The 11,776-nt window shown below is 42.7% G+C and overlaps 1 pseudogene; it reads left to right on the top strand.

Annotated features, from left to right (window-relative positions):
• The first annotated feature begins 4,584 nt into the window (after positions 1-4,584).
• LOC123406597 lies at positions 4,585-4,672 on the top strand (annotated as a pseudogene).
• The last annotated feature ends 7,104 nt before the right edge of the window (positions 4,673-11,776 follow it).

The raw sequence follows: 11,776 nt of genomic DNA, 5'->3' as shown, positions 1-11,776 counted from the left end.
AGACAGACGGATATTTTCAAGACCCAAGGCTTACCTGCACAGCCACAAGCCATTATGGGCTCTGGCTTGGTTGGACAACGTGGCGACTCTGGACAGGCGGTGCTAGCAGATGTAGAAGAACGGTAGGATTTGATGGGCACCGACAGGGGATCAGAGGGACCCGTTGAAAGACCATGTTTTAATCATCCGGTCTTCAAACACCCTGAAGTGCGAGGACATACACGGAGGTGATCAAATCTTGTGGGGAACGTGTGCAAAACTCTGCAGAGTACTCAAACCTAATCGATTAGCCGTGTCCACGGTCATGGACATCTTGAGCCAAAGGAACTGAAGTTATCTGGAATTCTCAACACCATTATATTTGATGAGGGTAATATTGATAACTTGGGTATGAGAACTGGTTGGCGGAACCATCTCATTAACAACCAACAGCGTATTAATATTTTGCTTTTAGCCCCTCTCTTGATGTAGAAGAAAACCTTGCTTTCCGCTAAAAAAAACTTACAACACCACCTACCATATACGCATATAGTATAGATGATATTTTACCCCCTCTCATATGTGACTTGCTAGCATATTCAATATGCTGACCTACACGGCTGCAACGTCTTATGTTGCAGATATTTTTCTTCAATGAGTAAGAGTACGATTCAGGGTTACGGTCTACACTCAACTTGCCGTTGGTGTTTATTGGGACTCCACTCCCTTGACTGCTTCCGCTAAGATATTTAAGGTATATATATCAGTTTTATGCTATTTCCATGTGATTGCACTTTGATATATACATTGATGTACTGTGTGTGCCAGCATACTGATCCAGGGATGGCACAGATACACAGAGGCTTGACTCGTTTTGAATCGGGTCGCTACAGTAATCCACCAGCACAAGATCGAACTTCATCTATGCCATGTCTTCTAAACCATAAAAAACAAGATTGTGATGCCAGTTGTTAGAGATATGAAATGCAAATCAAATGACGAGGAAGGAAATTAACACAGGAGACACGAGATGTTAACATGGAAAACCCCTCCAAGGCGAAGGGGAATAACCACGGGTGCGAGCAAGAGAACTTCACTATATTGGAGAGGTTACAAATGTCGGGGATTTACAACTAATCAACTTATCTCGTGCGGCAGCTTACAAGAGGTATATATAACTCAAGTGACTTAGGACGATACTTATCCATAACATGGGGGTGGGGGGCAAAGCCCCCCCCCTCCCAGGCGTCCCTAACAAGGCAACCCACATGGGCGAACATCATACTCGCTACACTCCACCTCGACCCTATCCTATGACTTCTTGATGTCCAACATGTTGCCTACCATGGATGTGGCAATTGCAGACAACGTCGATCTCGTCTTCACCTCACTCGGCTTCAATGACAAGCCCATGTACATAGATCATGTGTCCATTGCCTCATTTGCTGCCATGGAGCGACATCATCGTGTCCGCATTGACCGAGAACTATGACGGGTTCGCTACATTGCACAACGACATTACATGGGTTCTCAATGTTGTGGCCGACATGGTGGATCGACAAATGTTCACTGGTACCGTGAGCCACCGGGCTAAGATGCACACCATCACTACAATCGTCGGTACCACATCTGACCCAATGTGTCATCAACCATCAATTCAATATAGCCACAAAGGTCGGCCTCACTGCAGATATCTTCATCCCACAGACACTCAAAGTCCAAACAAGTGAGTACTGCATGCCAGTTATCACGATCAATCCAAAGGATGCGCCACACCGCTCAAATACATTGCCTCCAGCTCATAGCTGACAGCACCATCCACTTCCAACATACGGTGCTTGGAACAACACTCGTGCTAGTGGTTGCCTTTTACTCCTCTCGTGGGTCATTGTGTCGTTTTCCTATCATTCCTAAACCCAACATATTGGCATCGGTAGATACCATACTCGTGTACTGGCCAACCGTTGCTCCATTGGCGTATATAGGGACGACTCCTTTAGGCGGCGAGTTCCTTGTCGTTTCCGGAAAGTCAATGGTGTGCCTGTAGGCTAGCGGCATGGCAGCTCTGCTATTAGCAGCTTATCTGTGGTTGACTTCTTTTAACCGAATTGTGCATTTCATGTACATCCATTTCTTAACCCGTTCATATGGTGTAGTACACCAACGACCGGTCTCCTCTGTAATGCCACAACGGGGGCTCTTCCCATATATATTAACTTGCAACCGGGAAGTGAGAATGCATCTTGTTTCATGCAAATCTGCATGGTAACACAGCCACCTCTTACGAGGTCTAGTAATCTTATCTAGCCACACACAAAAAAACCGCTCATTGGTGAAGATCATCGATCGATTCCCTCCCCAAGGCGACGTCCTCTTCGACGCCATCTCTGGTGGCGCTTCTCGGATCTCTACGTAGAAGAATCTCTCTTGGGAAAATCACATATACTGAAAGATGCAAGTTCTTCTTGCCTTTCACGATGCTCGGGTCATGGTGCTACTTGATAGTTCCAATTCAGCACCTGCAAAAATATTGTAGGTTTAGGTTGAAAGAATGAGGACCACTATGTCAAGTCTGGCCTACAAAATTAATAAGTAACGATGTTCTTGCTTGATTTTTTGGGTTTGAACCAGGGGCGGATCCAACTAAAAACTTGAGAGGGGGCAAGAATGCATTAACATATTCAAGAACCAACAAGTCAATCATCCATATTGATTAAATATGGGCATAATCATTTCATACTTTTACATCATGAGGGGGCAAAGCCCCCCCCCCCTCCCCGCGCCAACAATTTTCATTATGGAGGGGTGAACCCACAAAAAAAGTTGAGATGGGCGACAATGTAGGAACAAACCCCCTCTATCAATTCCACTAATTCATTCCATATTAAGAGACATCTCTTTTTGCAAAAAATACAGTAGTATATTATTATTTTTGCATATTATAAAAAAAAGACAATTTTTTTTACCGACTACTATAGGAAAAGCACCCCACAACCTTTTCTTTTATTACATATCTCACAAAAACCATGTACAAGCTATGAAAAGAATTTACAAGAGGTGAGGGGAGAATACAAAGCACCGGAAAAACACAAATTTTTGTGTAGATTGTGTGCGAATTTTCAACTTTTTTCTTGAAGGGTAATACCAATGACACTAGTTTATTATTATTCTTAGAAAACTTCACTACTTTTATTTTTAGTTTCTATTTTATTTGCTTCCTTTAGAAATTGTATACGGTATTCTATGTTTGAGATTTTATTTGGCATTTTTCGGTGAACGTTTAACTAATTCATATTTCCCCTTTTTCCTGTGCTGGATAGTAGTCGTGATGTTCATAACTTTGGGAGTACATGTATTTAATATCTATTGTAATAATTCTTAACTGGTATTGTCTATACAAAACAATGATAATGACGCACCAAAGGCACACATTTTCCTTATAGTTACAGCTATCACTCCTTATGCTCGTGCGGCAATTCATTAAGATCGAAGTCACTTATATTAATGAATGAGACCAGATCCCCTGCCTTGGAGGTTTCCTCCTCCGAACACGAAGGACTTGGATTTGCCAGCAGCTCTGTTCCCCCCACGGGAGCATAACGCTCTGTCCACTCCAGGTCTTCCGCATTTTTGTGAAAAGGGCATGTAGAATGTGATAAACAGATTGGGAAAGCGAGAGAATCAATTCCATAATTTGTTCCCTGGCTTGATCTGGTGCAATCCAAGAGCAAGAGGGATTTACTAGCGAAAATAAATAATAAGCAGCTATAACAACCGGTAGAGTCAAAATAACATAAAAAATACGAAGACGGTATGTTCCTCCTATTTTGAAAGAGGTTGAGGCTCCTCTCTTCATGGCCAATGTGGAAGTCATCTTATTTCTTTTTGGTTTTGTTTGCATGGGTTCATGCACAGTTTTAGGTTCAATAATCCCTAGGGCTTTCACTTTGACCCTTCGTCGTTCGTGATCGCTTAGAGCGTGAGGTTGCACAGTGTGTGCAACTACGTGAGCGGCGAAGTCAGACTTGTATGATTTCATCACTTGTGTGATGGTCGACGTGTGTATGTAAAATCTGGCCACTGGAATCGAGTTAAAGAGTTAATGACGGTCGACATGTGTATGTATAATCTGACCACTTGGATCGATTTAAAGAGTTAATGGATCGAGTTAGAGTTATTTAGATGGATGATGAAGCGGCGTGTGTAGTGTGTAGGATGCATCGATTCTTTAGTTTTTGGCAGATGCTTCATTGTTTAGACTAACATGGTGCTTATAGAAATACACAATAATCTTAGGTGAGTGGGAGCATATTAATAGGTTGAGTGGGGGCCTATGTAGTATACATGATTATCAATTATGAATCGAAGAAAAAATTGAGTGGGGGCAGCTGCCCCCACAGCCTCACACGTGGATTCGCCCCTGGTTTGAACATACTGCTGAAATCTGGGCTACTGTTGAAGCCTCGTTTGTCTCACAATTTAAGGCGAGCATCAATATGTTGTGTGGAAAACTTGTGAATAGAAATAAGCATGATATGCCTACAGATAAATATATTTCTTTGATGAAAAGTTTTGCTTCAGAACATGCTGCAGCCAGCCGGTCGACTAATTGATGATGATGAACTGAGGGAGTATATCCTTGGTGGTCTTGATGGATAATATAACTCTGTGGTTGCCTCTATTAACATTGTTCCTACCACCATGATAACCACAAGTATAAGGGATCACGACAGTCATCACGGGTAGTATCTCAACCTAATTTATTGATTCGACAAAAAGGGAGCAAAATAATATTTATTGTTCTTGACAGTTGAGTTCTCAATTCAACCGCACGTGGGATATATCTCTACAGCAAGGATTTAGTAGCACAACAAATGATAGTAGTGATAGTAACAGTGATAGCAACAATTTTGGTAACAGTAATAACAGTAAAAATTTAGTAGCAGGTGTGACAATAGCAGCAACAGTAGTAACTTAGCAAGATTCAGTGTATGTAAAGCGTAGGCACATGGATTGGTGATGGAAAATGATTTAGATGATTTTGTTCATGTAAGAGTTACACACTAGGGTGATACAGAACTAGCTCCAATTCATCTTCATAATGTAGGCATCTATTTCGTATATGGCCATACGTGCTTGCGATAAGAACTTGCATGGCATCTTTTTTCCTACGCTCCCGTGGCAGTCGGGTCCTATTGGAAACTAAAGGATATTAAGGCATCCTTTTAATAGAGAACCGGAACAAAGCAATAACACATGGTGAATATATGAACTCCTCAAACTACGGCAATCACCGGAAAGAATCCCAATTATTGTCACCCTCGGGTATGCGGATCATGACACGTAATAGGTAACTACAACTTGCAAGATAGGATCCAAATCACTCTTACATTCATGAAAAGATAATAGGTTAAGATATGAAATCATGGCACTCGGCCCTAGTGACAAGCATTAAGCATAGCAAAGTCATGGTAACATCAATCTCAGAACATAGTGGATAATAGGGATCAAGTCCTATCAAACTTAACTCGATTACATGGTCAATCTCATCCAATCCCACCATTTTCCAACAAGCCAACAAAGGAATAACTCACTCTTGGTGGTGAGCATAATGGCGGTGTTGATGGAGAAGGGTTGGTGATGACGACGACGATGAATCCCCCTCTCCGGCCCCCCAAACACACTCCAGATCAGCCCTCCGAAGGAAGAACAAGAGGTTGCGGCGGCTCCATCTCATAAAACGCGATGAAAACTTCTCTCTGATTTTTTTCTACGAGGATGTGATTTTATAGGGCTATAATTAGGGTCGGAGGAGCCACATAGGCCCCACAAGCCATCACGACGCAACGGCGGGGGGGGGGGGGGTTAGCTTGTGGCCCCCTGGCAACCTCCCTCCCGTAGATCTTTGCTTCATAATTCATTATAAATCCCAGAAATAATTCACAAAAAGTTTTAACCAATTTTGAGAACTTTTATTTCCGCACAAAAATAACGCCAGGGTAGTTCTGTTGAAAACAACATTAGTCTCGGTTAGTTTCATTCAAATCATGCAAATTAGAGGTCAAAACCACAGCAAAAGTGTTTGGAAAAGTAGATATGTTGGAGATGTATAACACCACTCTTGTTGATGTTTATGCACAACTTACGACATATGATTACGGACAACAAATGCTAGCCGAGACAAATCAAAACATTGGGGTTTTTCAACCTTCTGCTAATGCTGCTACACTAAGACGTACCTTCAATAACAATTATCAGCAAAACTCTAGTGGTGGATATGGGCAATACCATGGAAGTCGGTAGCAGACTCCAACACACGGTCGTCTGTTATTATTTATCCTTTATTTTATTTTTCATGTTACAATTACCTACAATTAGGTACACACCTCATTTGCTTGCAAATAACGAGATCAAGGGGATTGACAACCCTCTTGCTCGCATTGGGTGCAAGTTGTTTGTTCTTTTGTGTGCAGCCCTTGAAGACGGTTGAGGATTGACATTACCATTGGTTCAATAAACCTTAGTTTCTTAATCGAAGGATTACTTACCTGCATTGTGTCGCGATTACCCGTTCCTCTTCACGGAAAACCCAACGGAGATCACAAGTATCAGTCTTCGTGAAGAAATATTTTTTTATTACCTCATAACAATCCATCTCTTCCATCCGATAATCAGGGGTTGCACACTAATAATGATCACATGCTTGTTGTTCCTATAGTTACTAATCATCCACATGTCACAATGTCTGAGGCATCCACTGATACAAATACAGAAGAAAATAGTGAAGAAAATGTAGGAAATTATCAGGCAAACTCAAAAATTGACCAAGAGTTGGGTACATCTAGCATTTTTAGCCTCCTAACGGTCCCCGTGCTGATTCTCCTCGGGATTTTGCCTTGGATCAAGAGAAATATTTCTCCCTGCAGCAGACTGACGTGTCCAACGATACCATGTCACGTCACCCAACATACACCGGGCCGGTCGTGTCCCGCGGACTTTTTCACTGTTTTGACCTTACAGGAAAACATGAACACAAAATGAATTTATTTTTAAAGTATTTCCGAATCTGATCCTTTTAAAAACGCTAGAGTCCGTGACATTGCGGCTACACGTAGAAACGTCAGTTTACTGTGGCGTTTCTGACCTATATTGAAACGTCAGTCTAACTCGCGTTGCAGACCACAGACGAAACGGCAATGCACATGGCGTTGCAGGCTATACAGCAACGCCAAGACGCGTGGCGTTGCTGCCATCTACAGTGCTCGTGGTGGGAGTGTAGCGGTGTGGGTTTAGTACTTTTGGTTAAAGATGTCGCATGGCTATGGCGTAGGCCGGTAACATAGGCCTCGGTGCACTGCAGCCACACAACGCTCTAGTTCTCCTTCTCTTTCAGTCTCTCTCTGTATTATTGCGGGTGTCAGAGAGACAGCAAAGCAAGTTGCTTCCTCCTTTCCCCTCAACTGTTTGGCTATTGCTACTTATATAAAAAGGAGAGATGATCCCTAGGTAGAGCCAAGCCCACCCGTGACACAAGCGCACACGAACGGATGGAAACGCCATGGTTTATGGCGTTTCACATCTGGATAGAAAGTTGTGGTCTGGGCTGCAACGCGAGTTAGACTGGTGTTTGGATGTAGATTAAAAACGTCACGGTAGATTGGCGTTTCTACGTGTAGCTGCAACGTCACGGACTCTGACGTTTCTAAAAAAAGTCAGATCCAAAAATACTTTCAGGATAAGTTTATTTTGCGCTTATGTTTCCTTGTAAAGGTCGGAACAGTGAAAAAACTCGTGTCCCGCTCGCCCATGTGATCCTGTGCGCGTGTATCAAACGCATCCATGTCATCAGGAAGGACACCTCGGGGTTCTCCCTCCTCCGGATCTTCTACATCACGTGGTGGCTACACTGATACACACGGATCCTCTTGCTCCAGGGGGATCTGATTCGGTCGCAGACAACAGTAGCCCATCAGGATCTTCAATCACCGAGCCCTATAGCACCTCCTGTTGCTGCACAAGATCTTCCTATTATTGCTCGCACCCGTCTACAAAAAAGTATATGCCAACCAAGAATTTTTACTAATGGTATTGTTCAGTATGGATTGCTTACTATTACAGGAGAACCACAAAAATCTTTCTGAGGCTGTTTGTGATAAAAATTGATGCCATACTATGGAAGAAGAATACCACGCACTTATGCATAACAAAACTTGGCACCTTGTACCCCCTAGTTCTAACAAGAACTTGATTCATTGCAAATGGGTCTACTTCATCAAGAAAAGGTCAGATGGTACGATTGACACGTATGAAGTACACCTTGTTTCAAAAAATTTCAAACAATGTTATTGTATTGACTATGAGGAAACTTATAGTCCTATTGTCAAAGCAACTAGCATACATCTTGTGTTGGCTATTTCAATCTCTCATGATTGGAGCTTACGACGCCTAGACTTTAAGAATGCATTTTTACAGGGCGTTCTGGAAGAGAAAGTCTATATTAAACAACCCCCTAGTTTTGAAGATCCTCGAGATCCACACCATGTTTCCAGAATTGACAAAGGTCTATATGGTCTAAAACAAGCTCCTCGTGCATGGTACTCTCAGGTTAGCTCTAAAATTCATATTCTTGGCTTTATATATTCCAAAGTAGATACATCCTTGTTTCTCTACAACACGTCGGACATCATTTTTATGTTGACCTATGTGGATGATATTATCATGACCAGCTACAAACAACACGCAATATGTGCTCTATTAAAAGATTTAAGCCAAGATTTGGCTCTCAAAGATTTAGGTGATCTTCACTTCTTTTTGGGCATGAAAGTTAAGAAAGTCCATGGTACATCAGTCTTAACACAAGAAAAATATGCTATCGACTATCTTTGTAGAGTTGGCAAGAATAATTGTACACCATGTCCCACACCACTATATTCTTCAGAAAAGTTTTCACTTACAGATGGAAAACCTCTTGGTCCTAATGATACTACACATTACATGAGTATTATTGGTGATTTGCAATATTTAATCCTCACACGACCTGATCTATCCCTTTCAGTCAATAAAGTTTATCAATTTCTTCATGCACCTACAACAACTCATTGGACAACAGTCAAAGAATTTTGAGATATATTAAGGGTACCTTGTCAGTTGGCCTCACATTTCAAAAAGGCCCTTCTACCCTTCTTAGTGCCTTCTTCGATACAGATTGGGTAGGATATCTCGATGACCGATACTCTACGGATGGTTATCTATCTTTTTTGGTCCTAACATCATTTCTTGTAGTGCTCGGAAGCAAGCAAGCAATATATCAATCTAGCACTGAAGCAGAATATAAATCTCTAGCTAATGCCACCATTGAGATAATTTGGGTTGAGGCCTTACTCAAAGAACTTGGTGTTCCCCTCAAAGAAAGACATTGCCCATGGTGCGCCAACCTTGGTGCTACATATTTTTCTGCAAATCCTATATTTCATGCCCGCACCAAACACATCGAGATTGACTTGCATTTTGTCCATGAGAGGGTTGCCAATAAATTGCTAGATATTCGTTTTATATCTAGCAAAGATCAAATTGCAGATGGTTTTACCAAGGTATTACATGTTCCACGACTTTATGAGTTTAGGCATAATATAAACCTTTCCAAAGTTTAGATTAGGGAAGAGGGGGTGTTGGACTTCTTGTAACTCAAGCATGCTTTTCATGTGCGTCTGTTTTGATGATATGATTATCTTCATCAATCTAGTGGATATCGAGCTGAGAGCCTCATCGAGGATCATAGAGATGTATGGTTCAGCTTCTAGACTTCCTGTAAACCTTCAGAAGACTTCGGCCATGCCAATAATAGGCTCGGATGTGGAGGTGACGCATAGTGAGAGCATCTTGGGCTGCCACATTGGGTCGTTCCCATGCAAATATCTTGGATTGCCACTATGCCTCAAGAAGCCCTCAGATGCTCGGTTAAGCGGGCTGGTGGATCATCTCACGAGCTACGTACCCTCCCACATGGAAGGCTACCACCTTACCTAAGAGCTGACGTGTGATTCTGTTCCTCTCAATTCTTTGCTCGGTGCCTTTGTACGCGATGTTGGCACTATACCTACCCATGAAGATGAATTCGGATATGAACACGCTAATAGGAGGTTTCCTATGGTGTGGTAAGGCTCAAGCGAATGGTGGTAACTACTCTATTGCCTGGGATGAGGTGTGTTCATCGGAGTGAGCAGGAGGCCTAAGGATCACTTGCCCGAGATGGTTGAATATCACCATGCACGCACGTTGGGCCTGGTTAACACAAGTGGGTCATGAACAACCTTGGCAAGAGTTCCAAATTATGGTACCTAGTGATTCTTTGGTTGTATTTGCAGCGACAACTTGGGTGACATTAGGATATGGTAAAAACACTCTGTTCTGGGAGGATGGATGGATGAATGAGGCACGGCTGCAAGAGCTCGCACCAGCACTCTATGCTTGCGTCCCGTCTCGTGCCAAGGCGACTCGTATGGTCCATGAGGCGGTCTCCCTTGGTAGTTGGGTGTAGGACGTTACACCGAACATGGCCTTCGACGCGCTCTTGGAATACTTAGAGCTTTGGCCGAGGTTGGGGCAGGTGCAACTTCATTATAATACCATGGACTCCATTGCATGGTATTGGGAAGCAGGTGGATAGCTTTTTGTCTACTCGGCATATGCGGCAAAGTTCGACGGAAGGGAGGTGGTGCCAACAATGGACTTAACGTGGAAATCTTGAGCCCCGTTGCACTGTCATTTCTTCACCTGGCTAGCACTGAGGAATAGGTGTTGGACATCGGATTGTCCCACGCGGTGAGGGCTCCCCCATCAAGACACTTGCCCTTTCTGCAACTTGGAAGATGAGACTATCGAACACATACTTTTCACATGTGTGTTTTCCAGAACCGTAGGGAGAGTGCTCTGCACAGCCGTGGGAAAGCAGGAATGGATGCCCACGATGCAATATACTTTTTTAGGAATGGTGGGTGTCGAGAACGGAAGGGGCTAAAAAGCCCAATGAGCTACGAGCAATCTTCACTCTTGTATTCTCGGAGATGTGGAAGCATAGGAATGCGGTGGTTTTCGACGACGCCTCCCTGTCCTTAGATGTAGTGACCTCAAGGATAGTGGTCGAGGGCAGGGCGTGGTAGTAGGCATGACTGCTAAGAGGAGAGCTTGATACCTTGTTTGAGATGTTGTTAGGGTGGGTAAAACGCGAGTAGTCCACTTCCAATAGCATGTGGAGCGTGTGGAGTAGGTTTCTTGTTAGGGTTGTAGAGTTTTTAATTCCATAACATCAATGGTGTATTGGGGCTTTTCCCTCTTTTTTTATAAAATATGATACACACTCCTCTTTATTTGAGAAAAAAAATATGCGTCCATTTCTGAACCTGTTTGTATGGTGTAGTACACTAACGATCGGTCTCATCTGTAATGTCATGAACGGGGCTCTTACCAATCTCTACTCCGAAAAGGGGAGTTGGTAGCTTCGTTTCCTGGTTTTTTGTCTCCCCTTCCACCTTCGTCTGTTTTTTTCATCCGGTTTTCTTTTAGACCATGATCTTTTTAGCCTTCCTAGTGCGGGTATGGTGTACCTAACCACTATGCTTGTCCCACTGTTATAGCAATGCAAACATTGTAAGAAGTATCATAATAGCGCTATTTATTTATTACGTACTACACACTAGCACTTAGATTTTTGAATTATATGGGAATGTTGATTTCTTATGAAAAAATGTTCATCAATTTTGGGAAAAAGTTCATGAATTTTTATAAGGTTTACGAATAC

Source organism: Hordeum vulgare, chromosome 6H (genome assembly GCF_904849725.1).
Source record: "Hordeum vulgare subsp. vulgare chromosome 6H, MorexV3_pseudomolecules_assembly, whole genome shotgun sequence".
Lineage (NCBI taxonomy): Eukaryota > Viridiplantae > Streptophyta > Magnoliopsida > Poales > Poaceae > Hordeum > Hordeum vulgare.
The sequence above is the reverse complement of the archived record's forward strand: the minus strand, read 5'-3'. Positions and strand labels throughout refer to the sequence as shown.